Source organism: Scyliorhinus torazame, chromosome 24 (assembly GCF_047496885.1).
Source record: "Scyliorhinus torazame isolate Kashiwa2021f chromosome 24, sScyTor2.1, whole genome shotgun sequence".
NCBI lineage: Eukaryota > Metazoa > Chordata > Chondrichthyes > Carcharhiniformes > Scyliorhinidae > Scyliorhinus > Scyliorhinus torazame.
Window position 1 is genome coordinate 33976496 of NC_092730.1, and position 14901 is coordinate 33991396.

The 14901-nt window shown below is 46.4% G+C and overlaps 2 non-coding genes across 2 annotated transcripts; both read left to right on the forward strand.

The window, feature by feature from the left end:
* The first annotated feature begins 8919 nt into the window (after positions 1-8919).
* Positions 8920-9001, forward strand: trnas-gcu (transfer RNA serine (anticodon GCU)). Its single transcript has one exon. It is a non-coding gene; the product is annotated as a tRNA-Ser (tRNA).
* A 2005-nt stretch (positions 9002-11006) lies between these two features.
* On the forward strand, positions 11007-11091 carry trnas-gcu (transfer RNA serine (anticodon GCU)). The gene has a single exon. It is a non-coding gene; the product is annotated as a tRNA-Ser (tRNA).
* The last annotated feature ends 3810 nt before the right edge of the window (positions 11092-14901 follow it).

Genomic DNA, 14901 nt, shown 5'->3' on the forward strand with positions numbered 1-14901 from the left:
TGCTGGAGTTGACCTGTAAAGCGATGAAGGGTAATGGTGTCCGTAGTGGGCCATATCTCTCTTTGGTACATGGTGGAGGAGTTTACCGTGGTTCAGGACCCTCCTGTATCCCAAAGGAACTCTACGGGGCGTCCCCGGACGGTGCATGCAACTACCGGTCTTCCGGAGTTATCCTAAAGTGTATCATGGACCCAGGTTGCGGAGCGCGAAGACCGTCAGTCGGTGCCATTCATGGCCGAATTATCTGGTCGGGTGCTAACACTGTGGATGGGTCTGGCATTGTTTCTGGGCGGGGGGGGGTGGTGGTGGGGGGGAAGGGGGGGTGCTTATTCCTTTGCTGCTTCGGGCGGTATTGCATTCTCGGGCATAATGTCCTTCGTGTCCACAATTATAACATTCCTATGCTTTAGCATGCTGCGCGCTTCTTCTACCTTAATTTACCCATGCGGGGTCTTGGTGTGCCCTTACTGGGTTTATTGTGGCGCCCACTCTCTCCTGCTCTGTCGTTCTCTGTACAGATTGTTCCCAAGCTCTCGATCAGCATTTCCGACCCCACACTTCATTGTGTGCCGGGTCTGAGGAGTCGTAACTGGCACATCTTCTGTCCTGCTTCTGTGGCATGGGATACTAGTGTATGGGTCCATTTGACCGTATCGTCTGCTGATAAACGGGCGCGGGCTAACTCACCAAATACAGCAGTAAAGTGAATCCAAAGGTGTTCAGCAAAAGCTGTTGTATGCTCTCCCTTTTTCTGTCTGCGCCGGTTGAGTCCTTCTACGCATCTCCTCTATTATAGTCAATGGCGTCTAAAATGGCTCTTTTCATGCCTTGGAGGCAACCACCTCCTACCGTTTGTGAGTTGGGAAGGGCTGAACTCACTGACGGGTCGAGGCACATAACTATGAGCGTTACCTCCTCCTTCTCATCTAAACTGTACATGAGTGTCTGTTGCTTCACCAGCTCGAAAAGGTGGTGTATGCCTGATGTGCGGTGGAAAGTCTCAATCTTATCGTCGGCATCTCTTAACTGGGTGATGGTTAATGGGGTTGTATAAAGAAAATCGGGTTGGTCTTCCGTGCTGACCCTGCGCTGCATGGTGATGTGGTTCATTGTGTTGGGTGCTGCCTGTGCAGTCGGTGGTGCGGGTGCTTTTCTTTTCGGAGCCTGGGGGGGGGGGCGGGAGGGGGGGCTCTATTTTGATTTTCGATCTCACTCATGTACTGTTGGGCCGTTTCACTGAGTTCCTGCCAATCAGGGCCGTCTTCCTCATCTAGCTGTGGGCCAAAAGTGTCTCTGAACCCATTTTGAACAGATAGCAGGGATTGCAATTTTGCAATTTGCTGCCTGTACTTGGCATGACCCAACAAACTCTGCCTCTGTCCCGTGGTGGAACTATGGAGTGCTCGGAGGGCTGCCTACAAATCATAGCACTGTTTCCTCAATTGTTCTAACTGGTTCGCTGTTTCTTCTCTTGCCATCACATCACGTTGCGTGTCCTGGTAGGCCTTATCATAGTGAATTTGGAAGCTGCTACGGTGGGCGAGACAGGATTGGTGTGTCTTCTTGACATCATCCATCTCCTTGTCCTTCGCCGCTAGCTGGTACCGCAGCTGCACATTTAATCTCTCGCTTGCACTAATATCTCCCTATCTACATCTCTCCTTCTCCTCAAGCTGCTTACGGAGTGCCCTCATGACCTCCTCCGTGACACGCAATTGCCAGACAGGACACGATTGCCATCGGCTTACGAACCTTACTTAAACTTTTCTTGTGGATCTCTGTCAGGCTGTCCCACCAAGTCTGTCCTATGCTGCCAGGAACACTTGCCTCATTTGCGCAAATTTCCGACCATTGGGGCCATCCTTTCCCCTTTAGGTATCTCCTAAGCTCTTCTTCCCATACGGGACACTGTTCTGATCTGTTGCTCGCTGCACCCTCGGGTGCCTGTGGATGCATAGCGCATTCCATTGCCTTCATGGCAATCCCAACAATTACTTCTGTCTCTACCGGAAATTTGGAACAAGGGGGAATAAAGCGGTGATGTCAATACGGGTAAGGCTCAAGCTATTTTCCGGTTTACGCAACTCCCGAGAGTTTCACGCAAGAAAACCTATCGAGTTTACCTTATATCACTTAGTTAGTGCGCATGCAGATTACACACTCCTGAATTTTGGAGGTTTGATCGATATTGGTTTCGCTTGTGGTTTCTTTTACTTTGAAAATTTGGATTTCTAATTCTAACACTTTTGTGGGTTCTCTCGGAGTGACACGGTCACGTTTGGGTCAATTCCCGTCAGGTGTCGCCAATGACTGTTGCCTTTTATTCCCCTGTCTTTTTCTGTGGCTCTGTTCCAATTATGGCAATCAGTTAGTTTGCCCTCCTTTCTTTTGATATCTATGTTCTAATGCTCAGAGTCGCCAGGTATCAAATGATACCACCACAAGGTTCAACCGACTATTGATCAAAGAGCCAAACACGAGTCAGTTCATTCAAAGTCAAGGATACTTTATTTACACACAATTAGTCATGCAATATAAACACTACTAGTTAACTACACCTGTAATTAACTTCAGGCACCCGGCTTTGGTCAGAGGAACAGTGGCCGCTATCCGACTCTGGATCTATCGAGTCTGGAGAAGTAGGTGCTGCTCAGCTAGGCACATCCGTCTGGTAGCGAGCGTTGAACTTGGACTTGCTTCTGGTGTTGCTGCGATTGGAAATGGTCGTTGCCAGGGCGCCAGGTCCAAAAGAGGTCGAACACATGGCGAACTCTTCTTCTTATACTTGGGGGTTTTCGCGCTCTTTTGGGCGGTCCTTCAGTTTGGACCCCACTAATTGGGTGATCCCTGATCACGCTGTTCGATTCCTAACCAATAGGTGGGCGGGGACCTGGATGGCTGAACGTGTGCCAAGCGGAATTGCTTTAGGTTCCCCTGAACAGGGAGTGGCGCCGAAATGTCTGGGACTGTACGGTCTCTGGAGTACCAGTCCTTTGTTTACGTGAAAATGGGCCATCAAATGCTAATCGGCCCCATCAAAACACTAATTGGTCGGAGTTTCGATACCGTCTGGACTTCTTGCTTGCAAATATACATCTCAAGCTCCGTGACTGGCTGAGTCTTGCCTTGTCCATTTAAGGCTTTGCGAGTTTCTCTTTCCCTCGTGGTAAGTGACCATCCCAGATGGCTACAAAGTCTGACTAAAACCCACCCCGATTAAATACGATTCACTCTAAATGCAGAGTACAGATCTACATAACCATCAGAATGCCGAAATACATTAAGATGCAGCACCGGAATTCAAAATGCGGCATTACATTTTTGACATGTGGTTTCACCAGCAGTGTGTGTGGTTTGCATACGTCAGGGGACGCAACCCTGGCCTAGTGGTTAAAGCGATGGATTCATAATCCATCGGGATTTCTCTCCGCAGTTTCGAATCCTGATGACTTCAGGACTTTGAATGCCATCTGTCAGAGCAAATTTCACAAAATTAGATAATGATGAATTATAGATAAGGACATGCTTCGTTCAATGTTAATCTCCTTAATCGCGTCAAATATCAATTGTTCTGAGATCCCTGACAATAAATATTCGTCAAATTCTGCAATCTGTCCATGAACAACCCGCCCTTCAATCCATTTATTGTGACTTTAATTTCACTAAACCTACTTCTTTATCACAAATAAATAATAGGATTCGTGTACAGACTGTGATTCACACAGTTTGCTGCTCTGAATTCAAATGTGACCCTTCTGTATCACGTGGTGATGGTTCTTCCGACATCCGAGGAACATCACTCCAGAACAATGGAGTGAACAGAAAATGAGAGTTGAGACGCTGAAAGATGCCTTCGTACGAACGGAATATGGCGTTCGATTCATGGATCAACAGTTCCAACGCACCACAGCAAAAGACCGCACGGACCTCCTCAGATGACAAAAACTGGACACAACCGACAGAGTACCGTTCGTCGTCCAGTACTTCCCTGGAGCGGAGAAACTACGAAATCTTCTTTCCAGCCTACAACACGTCATCGATGAAGACGAACATCTTGCCAAGGACATCCCCACACCTTCACAACTTGCCTTCAAACAACCGCGCAACCTCAAACAAACCATTGTTTGCAGCAAACTACCCAGACTTCAGAACAACGACCACGCCACCACACTACTCTGACATGCCAATCTCGTCATGATGTGCCAGATCATCGACATGGGTACCACCATTAAACATGAGAACACCACCCACCAGGTACGCGGTACATACTCGTTCGAGTTGACCAATGTTGTCTACCTCATACGCTGCAGGAAAGTTTGTCCCGAAGCGTGGTATATTGGCGAGACCATGTAGAAGCTTGGACAACGGATGATCGGACATGGCGCGACAATCGTCAGGCAGGAATGTTCCCTTCCAGTCGGGGAACACTTCAGCTGTCAAGGGCATTCAGGCTCTGATCTTTGGGTAAGCGTTCTCCAAGGCAGCATTCAGGTCGCGTGACAACGCAGAATGGCCGAGCAGAAACTTGTAGCCAAGTTCCACACTCATTGCTACGGCCTCAACCGGGACCTTTGATCCTTGTCGCATTACATTCACCCCCACCCACCATCTGGCCTGGGCTTGCAAAATCATCCTACCAACTATCCTGGCTTGGGCAATTCACACCCCTCTTAAATCTGGGATCACCCCTGCAAGTGCATGCATTCTAAGTATCGTTTTGCATCTTTGACTTTGTCGATATATCTGTTCCTGGAACCTACTTCTTCATTCACCTGAGGAAGGAGCAATGCTCTGAAAGCTAGTGATTTGAAACAAACCTGTTGGACTTTAACCTGGTGTTGTAAGATATCTTGCTGTGCTCACTGCAGTCCAACGCAGGCATCTCCACATCTTATATAATTGTAACAAGACATCCTTGCTCCTGCACTGAAATGCTGTCGCGATGAAAGCCAACGTACCACTTGCCTTCTTTACCGCCTGCTGCACCTGCACGTTTATCTTCAGCGACTGGTGCACAGGGACACCCAGGTCTCGTGGCACATTCACATTTCCTAATTTATTGCCATCCACATAATAATCTACCTTCTTGTTTTTGCTACCAAAGTTGCGAACCTAACATTCATCCAAATTGTACTGCATCTGCCATTCATTTGCCCACTCACTCAACTTGTCCAAATCATGTGGAGTTACAGCAATTCTGTCTGTCAGTTGGCGTTTCGTAATAGTTGGATTCCGGCCTTGCGTGGCTATCCGTGTGGAGTTTCCACATTCTCCCCGTCTCTGCGGAAGGAGGATCTTCCGGGTGCTTCGGATTCGTACCTCATTTTAAAGCTATGCAGGCTAGGTGGATAGGCCATGGGCAATGCGTGGTGTTAGGGGAATAGGGCGGGCGGGGGATTGGGGGGTTCTGGACAGAGGGCTGTTTCGGAGGGTCGGTGCAGACTTAATGGGCCGAATGACCTTCTTCGGAATTTGAGGGATTTTATGGATAACAAATTAGATTTGTCATGAGTTCCACATGACCTGATCCTTAAGGCGCCTGAGCGATGTTCATCATGATGTGATCAAATGTTTGTACCACGTGGTTAAAACGATACTCAATAATCCATTCTGCTCTGTACACGTGGTTTCAGCTCCCATCGTCGTCTGTAAAATATCTGTTGTGTCTCTGTTTGGTCCAGTTCATGAGGGTGAACTGAAAATGCTGTGATTTTTACTTTTTAATTCATGGAGTTTAATATATTCACAGAAACAAGATGGCAGATGATGTTTGAGTGCCTGGAATAATCGAACTCCTTCCATATTGAATCCAAAGTTTACGCTCTTCAAACAAAATGCTGAGTAAGTTAAGTATTTCACTACCTGACTTAATTTCTCATACCTCCCGAATTAGAAACTGTGTCTGTTCCTCTCATTCTCTGAGCCTCGATTTCGTCGCGGTCTTCGTTGCCAGGGTGGGCCTCACACGCTGCTTCCTACCGGCTCTGCTGAATGGAGTCTTCGCTGTTCGGGGGACCGGGATTTGATTGTTATACCCCTCCCCCCTGCCTTTCCAGAACTTTATCCGGCCCCCAGCCAATGAGGTCACAGTGTGTGAGTGGACCATTGAGTGGTGCCAATTTACTTAATACTACCCCAATGCAACTAACTTGGGTATTTGGTTCAGGAAGGGCCACCTTCTCAAACACACCTCTCTCCCGAGGTGCAGCGGTTCTCAGGTTAAATCAACACCAGTCAGCTCTCCCCCTTAGAGGAGGAAACAGGCGCCGCAGTGCAGCGACTCGTGATTTTTCATTGTAACTTCATGGCTGTGTTAATGGAAACCTATGTGGTACTAAAAAAGTGGATTATTATTCGATTATTATATCTGTCAGTCTCTATTGCTGTCTGTGTGTGATTATATATGTCAGTCTCTGTTGCTGCCAATCTGTTTCTCTCTGTGCGTGTGTGATTGTATCTGTCAGTGTCTGTTACTCTGTCTGATTGTGTGATTGTGCATGCCAGCCTCTGTTACTCTCTGTGAGTGCCTGATTCTATCCGTGAGCCTGTCATTTACCGTGTGATAGGCCTGCAATTCTTTGTTTCGGTATATGAGTATGTGGATGAATCTGTCAGCCTCGTTCTATCTGTAAGTGTGAGACAGTATCAATAAGTGTCTGCTACTGTCTGTGCCGGCGCGATTGCAGCTATCCGTGACGTTCCTGTCTGTGAGTTTGTGTTGTATCTATAAGTGTCTATTACAGTTTGTGAGTGTCTGATTGTGTCTGTCAGTGTATGTTACTGTCTGAGTGTGTGATTGCATCTATCAGTGTGCACTGTTGCCGACGAATGTGTAATTTCATCTGTCGGTTTACGTTGCTGTCTGTGAGTGTGTGAGTGCATCGATCACTGTATCTTACTGTCTGTGAGTTGTGATTATATCTGCCAGTGTGTGTTACTGACTGTGTGTGCGCGACTGTATCTGTCAGTGTCTCTTACTGTCTGTGATTTTATCTATCAGTGCCTGTTACAATCAGTCAGTGTACTATTGGATCTGCTAGTGTCTGTTACTGTCTGTGAGTGTGTAATTGCCTCTATTAGCGTCTGGTACAGTCTGTGGGTGATCTATTGCATCTATCAGTGTCTTTTACAGTCTGTAAGTGTGCCATTCCATCTATAAGTGTCTGTGGCTGTCTGTAAGTGTGCAATTGCATCTTTCCGTGTCTGTGACTGTCCGTAAGAGTGCGATTGCATCTTTCAGTATCTGTGAGTGTGTGATTGTATCTTTCAGTGCCTGTCGCTGTCTCTAAGTTTGTGGTTGTATCTGTCAGTGTCTGTGACTGTGAGTGTGTGATTGGATCGATCAGCGTGTGTCACTGTCTGTGCGTTGTCATTGTATCTATCAATGTTTGATACTATTTGTGAGTGTGTGATTGTATCTGTCAGCGTTGCTTACAGTCTATGAGTGTGTGATTGTATCTGTCAGTATCTGTTACTGTCTGAGTGTGTGATTGCATCTATCTGTTTCTGAGACTGTCTCTGAGTGTGTGATTATGCGTATCACTATATTTCACTAACTGTGAGTGTGTCATAGTACCTGTCAGTGTATGTCACTTTTTGTGACTGTGTGATTTTATCTGCCAGTGTTTGGGGTTTAACCGCTCAATGCCACCAGTTCTTCTTCGGTTACCCACTGCGCAGTCCAGGTTTCCGTATTCACTTCTCCCATAATTCTCTTCAGTCACCTCTCCTGGATGAACCTTCTACTGTTAGTACACTGGAGGGGTCCTTCGGCTACTTATCTGTGAGAAGATCGCATATTAAATTTCCATGAAGTAAAGGAGTTGGAACACGTGGTGAAGATGATGCACAATAATCCATTGCACGTGGATTCCAATCGCACCCTCGTCTGTAACGTGGTCAACTTTATGAGGATAAAATAAAAATGCTGTGATATGTAGCAATTGTTGAAGGGCTTGGCGGGTGGTGAATAGTAGAACACCTTGCATATTGAAACCACAGTCAAAAACGATGAGGAAGTTACTTAATTCACTCTCTGCCCTAATTGCTCATACATGCTGAGTCGGAACCCGTTTCTTTCCCTCAGTTCGAAACTCACGAATTCGCGCAAAAGGTAAGTTCATTAAATACAGGAGCTGAATTAAGCCATTAGACCTTTCGAGTCTGCCCTGCCATTCTATCATCGCTGATATGTTCCTGATCTGCTATCTACAATGTTACAGATGAAGAGGTCGATTGCGATATCAGCCAGAGCACCTCCTCCCGAGAACACATGACCTCGGAGCGTGAGTAGGCAATTTAGACTCCTGAGCCGAACATCTTCCATGTGATCTTGGCTGAACCCATCCTGGCCTCAACTCCACCGTCCTACCCGATCTCAATAACCCTTAAGCTCCTTACCACTAAAAATCTCTCTAACTCCTCCTTACATTTACTCACTCTCCCTGCATCCAACCAGCTCTGGGGTCGCGAGTTCCACAGAATCACAAGCCTTTGGGAGAAGTCGTTTTTCCTCAAGTCTTTATTAAATTTGCAATCTCTTATTCTAAGGTTATGACCTCGCGTTTTAGAATGCCCCACTAGAGGAAGCATCAACTCCACGTCTACCTTATCCATACCTTTTGGCAGCTTATACCCCTCAATTAGATAATTGCGCATAGATTCTGAGTGAAAAACTGTTGGCCAGTCTTCCTCGGTTTGAAACTCACGGTGTCGCACAAAAACATCCGATACAACTATTACTGCGATGGCGGTAAATCGATCACCGTTCAACTGCTGAGAAGGAAGCGATGCTCACCACTATACCACTATCGCTGCATTTTCAATATTGAACACCAGGATGAATAGAACGAGGCAGATATAATCCATCAGTTCATGGGTGTAAAATGAACTAAGACGTATAGACAAGTGAGCTTGCGGGACGGGGTGGCCGAGTGGTTAAGGCGATGGACTGCTAATCCATTGTGCTCTGCACGCGTGGGTTCGAATCCCATCCTCGTCGATTTTTTCATCCACCGTTTCTCGAAAGTGGGACTCATTTTTCAAAGATGGATCTGCAATCACTGATGTGACAGTCTATTCAAAGTTGTCATCCCGGATTGCATCGAGTTGGGTGAGAGGAGGGACGAATGGAGGCAAGCGTGTTTGTGGTTTAACCGCTCAATGCCACCAGTTCTTCTTCGGTTACCCACAGCGCAGTCAAGGTTACCGGGTTCACTTCTCCCAGAATTCTCTTCAGCCACCTCTCCTGGATGAACCGTCTCCTGTTTGTACACTGGAGGGGTTCTTCGGCTACTTGTCTGTGAAAAGATCGCATATTAAATTTCCATGAAGTAAAGGAGTTGGACCACGTGGTTAAGGTGATGCACAATAATCCATTGCACGTGGATTCCAATCCCATCCTCGTCTGTAACGTGGTCAACTTCATGAGGATAAAATAAAAATGCTGTGATATTTAGCTTTCGTTTAAGGGCTTGGCGGGTGGTGAATAGTAGAACACCTTGCATATTGAAACCACATTCAAAAACGATGAGGAAGTTACTTAAATCACTCTGTACCATAATTGCCCATAAATTCTGAGTTGGAAACCGTTTCTTTCCCTCAGTGTGAAACTCACGAATTCGCGCAAAAGATAAGTTCATAAAATATAGGAGCAGAATTAAGCCATTAGACCTTTCGAGTCTGCCCCGCCATTCTATCATCGCTGATATGTTCCTCATCTGCTATCTACAATGTTACAGGTGAAGAGGTCGATTGCGATATCAGCCAGAGCACCTCCTTCCGAGAACACATGACCTCGGAGCGGAAGTAGGCAATTTAGCCTCCTGAGCCTAACACCTTCCATGTGATCTTGGCTGATCCCATCGTGGCCGCAACTCCACCGTCCTGCCCGCTCTCCTTATTGGTAAGGAGTTGAAACGCCTTACCAATAAAAATCTCTCTAACTTCTCCTTAAATTTACTCACTCTCACTGCATCCAACGCACTGTGGGGTTGCGAATTCCACAAGTATCACAAGCCTTTGGGAGAAGTAGTTTTTCCTCAAATCTTTGTTAAATTTGCGATCTCTTATTCTAAGATTATGACCTCGCGTTTTAGAATGCCCCACTAGAGGAAGCATCAACTCCACGTCTACCTTATCCTGATCTTTTGGCATCTTATACCCCTCAATTAGATAATTGCGCATAGATTCTGAGTGAAAAACTGTTGGCCAGTCTTCCTCGGTTTGAAACTCACGGTGTCACGCAAAAACATCCGATACAACTATTACTGCGATGGCGGTAAATCGATCACTGTTCAACTGCTGAGAAGGAAGCTATGCTCACCACTATGCCACTATCGCTGCATTTTCAATATTGAACACCAGGATGAATAGAACGAGGCATATATAATCCATCAGTTCATGGGTGCAAAATGAACGAAGACGGATAGACGTGCGAGCTTGCGGGACGGGGTGGCCGAGTGGTTAAGGCGGTGAACTGCTAATCCATTGTGCTCCGCACTTTATCCATACCTTCTGACATCTTTTCCTTCTCAATTAGATAATGGCGCATAAATTCTGAGTGAAAAACTGTTGGCCAGTGTTCCTCAGTTGGAAACTCACGATAAATTGCCCTTCGTGTCCAAAATTGCCCTTAGTGTTGGGTGGAGGTGTTCTTTCCAAGAGCCGGTGCAGACTCAATGGGCCGAATGGCCTCCTTCTGCACTGTAAATGCTATGATAATCTATGATGAATCGAGGACAAAGGTTCGGCACAACATCGTCGTCCGAAGGGCCTGTTCTGTGCTGTATTTTTCTATGTTCTATGTGGCGCAAAAACATCCAATACAACTATTACTGCGATGGGCGGGAACAGATCCCCGGTCAACTGTTTGGTAAGCAGCTATGCTCAACACTGTACCGCCATCGCTCCATTTTAAGTTTTGGACACCAGGTTGAATAGAATGAGGCAGATAATTTCCATCAGTTCATGGATGCATTTAGACGTATTTGGGGCTGAGTGCGTGCGACGTGGTGGCCCAGTGGTTACGGCGATGGACTGCTGATCCATTGTGCTTTGCGCGCGTGGGTTCGAATCTCATCCTCGTGGACTTTTCATCCACTGGTTCTCTGAAGTGTCGCTCATTTTTCCAAGATGGATCTGCAATCACTGATGTGACAATCTATTCCAGGTTTTCAGGCCAGATTGCATCGAGTTGGGTTTGTGGAGGGAGGAACGGAGGCAGACGTGTTGGGGCTTCACCGCCGGTTGACACCAGTTCTTCTTCGGCCGAACACAGTATAGTCGATGTTTCCGTGTTGACCTCACCTATAATTAAGTTCTCCCACCTCTCCCAGGTGGAATTGTGCATTGGAGGGGTGCCTCGGTTCCTTGTATGTGAGAAGATCAAATATTAAAGTTCCATGAAGTGAAGGAGTTGTACCACGAGGTTAAGGGATACACAATAACCCTTGGTGCTCTGCGCTCGTGGGTCCGCATCCCATCATCTTCTGTAACGTGTCTGTTGCGTCTCTGTTTGGTCTATTTCATGAGGGTGAAGTAAAAATGCTGTGATTTTTAACTTTTCATTAAGGGCTGGAGGTGGTGAATACACGAACACTTGCCATATTCAAACCACATTAAAAAATGACGAGGAATTGACTTTATTCACTCCCCGCCCGAATAGCGCATAAATTCTGTGTTGGAAACTATTTCTTTCCCTCAGTTTGAAAGGCATGAAGTCGCGCCAAAAAGATAAGTTCATCAGGTATAGAAGCAAAATTAAGCCAGTCGACCCATCGAATCTGCCCGCCATTCCATCATGGCTGAAAGGTTCCTCAGCTGCTACTTAGAATATTACAGACCAAGAGATCGATTATGATACCAGCCAGAACACCCAGTCCCAAGGATCCATGACCTCGGAGCGGGAGTAGGCAATTTAGCCTCCTGAGTCTAACACCTTCCATGTGATCTTAGCTGATCCCATCGTGGCCTCAACTCTACCGTCCTGCACGCTCTCCATAAACCTTCAACTCCTTACCAATAAAAAACTCTCTAACTCCTCCTTACATTTACTCACTCTCCCTGCATCCAACGCACTGTGGGGTTGCGAATTCCACAGAATCACAAGCATTTAGGACACGTAGTTTTTCCTCAAATCGGTTTTAAATTTGCGATCTCTTATTCTAAGATCATGACCTCTGGCTTTAGAATGCCCCACAAGAGGAAGCATCAACTCCACGTCTACTTTATCCGTACCTTCTGACATCTTACGCATCTCAATTAGATAATGGCGCATAAATTCCGAATGAAAAACTGTCTGCCAGTACTCCTCAGTTTGAAACTCACGATGTCGTGAAAAACATCCAATACAACTATTACTGCCATAGCTGGGAATCGAACCCAGATAAACTGTGTGGAAGGCAGCTGCGCTCATCACTGCACCACCATCGCTCCATTTCAAATTTTGGATACCAGGTTGAATAGAAAGAGGCAGATAATTTCCATCAGTTCATGGATGCGAACCGAATTTAAACGTATTAGCGGATGTGTGCCTGTAATGTGGTGGCCGAATGGTGAAGGCGGTGGACTGCTGGTCTATTGTGCTATGAAAACATGGGTTCGAATCCCATCCTCGTCGAATTTTCATCTAGTGTTTCTCGGAAGTGGGGCTAATTGTTCCATGATGGATCTGCAATAACTGATGTATCAATCTATTCCAATTTTTCAGGCCTTTTGCATCGAGTTGGGTTAGTGGAGGGAGGAACGAAGACAGACGTGTTGGTGCTTAACCGCCCGTTGACACCTGTTCGTCTTCGGCCGAACACAGGAAAGTCGATGTTTCCGTGTTGACCTCTCCTATAATTAAGTTCTGCCACCTCTCCCAGATGAAATTCCTTCTATTTGTACATTGGAGGGGTTCCATGTCTGTGCGAAGATCAAATATTAAAGATCCATGAAGTGAAGGAGTTGTACCACGTGGTTAAGGGGATGCACCGTAACCCTTGGTGCTCTGCGCTCGTGGGTCCGTATCCCATCATCGTCTGTAACGTGTCTGTAGCGTCTCTGTCTGGTCCACTTCATGAGGGTGAAGTGAAAATGCTGTGATTTTTAGCTTTTGTTTAAGGGCTTGGAGGTGGTGAATACTCGGAACACTTTCCATATTCAAACCACATTACAAAATGACGAGGAATTGACTTTATTCACTGCCCGCCCTAATAGCGCATAAATTCTGTGTTGGAAACGATTTCTTTCCCTCAGTTTGAAAGGCATGAAGTCGCGCCAAAAAGATAAGTTCATCAGGTATAGAATCAAAATTAAGCCAGTCGACCCAACGAATCTGCCCGTCATTCCATCATGGCTGAAAGGTTCCTCAGCTGCTACTTAGAATGTTACAGACCAAGAGATCGTTTATGATATCAGCCAGAACACCTTATCCCAAGAATACATGACCTAGGAGCGGAAGTAGGCAATTTAGCCTCCTGAGTCTAACACCTTCCATGTGATCTTAGCAAATCCCATCGAGGCCTCAACTCCACCGTCCTGCACGCTCTCCCTAAACCTTCAACTCCTTACCAATAAAAATCTCTCTAACTCCTCCTTACAATTACTCACTCTCCCTGCATCCAACGCACTGTGGGGTTGCGAATTCCACAGAATCACAAGCATTTGGGACACGCAGTTTTTCCTCAAATCGGTTTTAAATTTGCGATCTCTTATACTCAGATCATGACCTCTGGTTTTAGAATGACCCACAAGAGGAAGCATCAACGCCACGTCTCCTTTATCCATACCGTCCGACATCTTATACATCTCAATTAAATAATGGCGCATAAATTCTGAGTGAAAAGCTGTTGGCCAGTCTTCCTCAGTTTGAAACTAACGATGTGGCGCAAGAACATCCAATACAACTATTACTGTGAAGGCCAGGAATCGAACCCGACTCAACTGCTTTTGGTCAGCACAGTTCAGATATTTTACTTTCGTGATGAATGGTTGTTCTGTGAAGGTGATGTGATTACTTCTGAAATGTTGTTCTGATGGGAAAGTGGGGAGTGACTGGAATCACCTTCATAGAAGGAAGTTCGGGGCGGCAGTTTCACCTCTCTGGGAACATTGATCAACCTGTTACTGATTTCATCAAACTTTGCCTCAAGTCCGACCCCGAAGCGAGTCAATCACGAACAGAGTGGCGCCGTGGGAGCGTGCTAGGCCCATAGCCCGGAGGTCGATGGATCAATACCATCTTCTGCTATTTATATTCTCACTCACACCAAACGGAAACAAGTGGCAATTCGTCAGCAGCACATCTGCCTTTTTTCTTTATTAGTATTAAAGTTTTGCTTTCAGTCAGATCCGCTCTTTGACACCTGTTCTTCAGCTACCTTCAGTACAGTCGAGGTGACTCAGTTGACTTTTCCCGGAACACTCTTCTGCCGCCTCTACTTGCTGAAAGTTCTCCTGTTTGGACACTGGAGGGGTTCTTCGGCTCCTTGTCTGTGAAAGCAGCACCGGAAGTAGCTGCGGGGAGAGATTCCAGTCGCCAGAATGCAACTCTCCAATTGGATACTTCACGTCGCTCAGATCTCAGACTCTCAATAACTTCGTGTGAGGAACAGGTAGAGCGGGAATTCAGTCCTTGTGATTAGAGCAAACTGATGAATGCAGCAATGAGAAGCTGCTTAACCCCAGCGGCTTGGACAAGGATGGCACTCAGATACAGGACTCAGGCTGGGGTTCAAAAGTAGGAAAAGCGTATCTTGTTTGAAATGAAATGACGATGAAGACAGAATTTAAGTCTATTCATGCACGGATCTTCATTTCGACGGCAACGCGCCAGGAAGTGTTTGATAAGGTTCCCCACGGTAGGCTATGGCAGAAAATACGGAGGCTGAGGATTGAGGGTGATTTAGAGATGTGGAT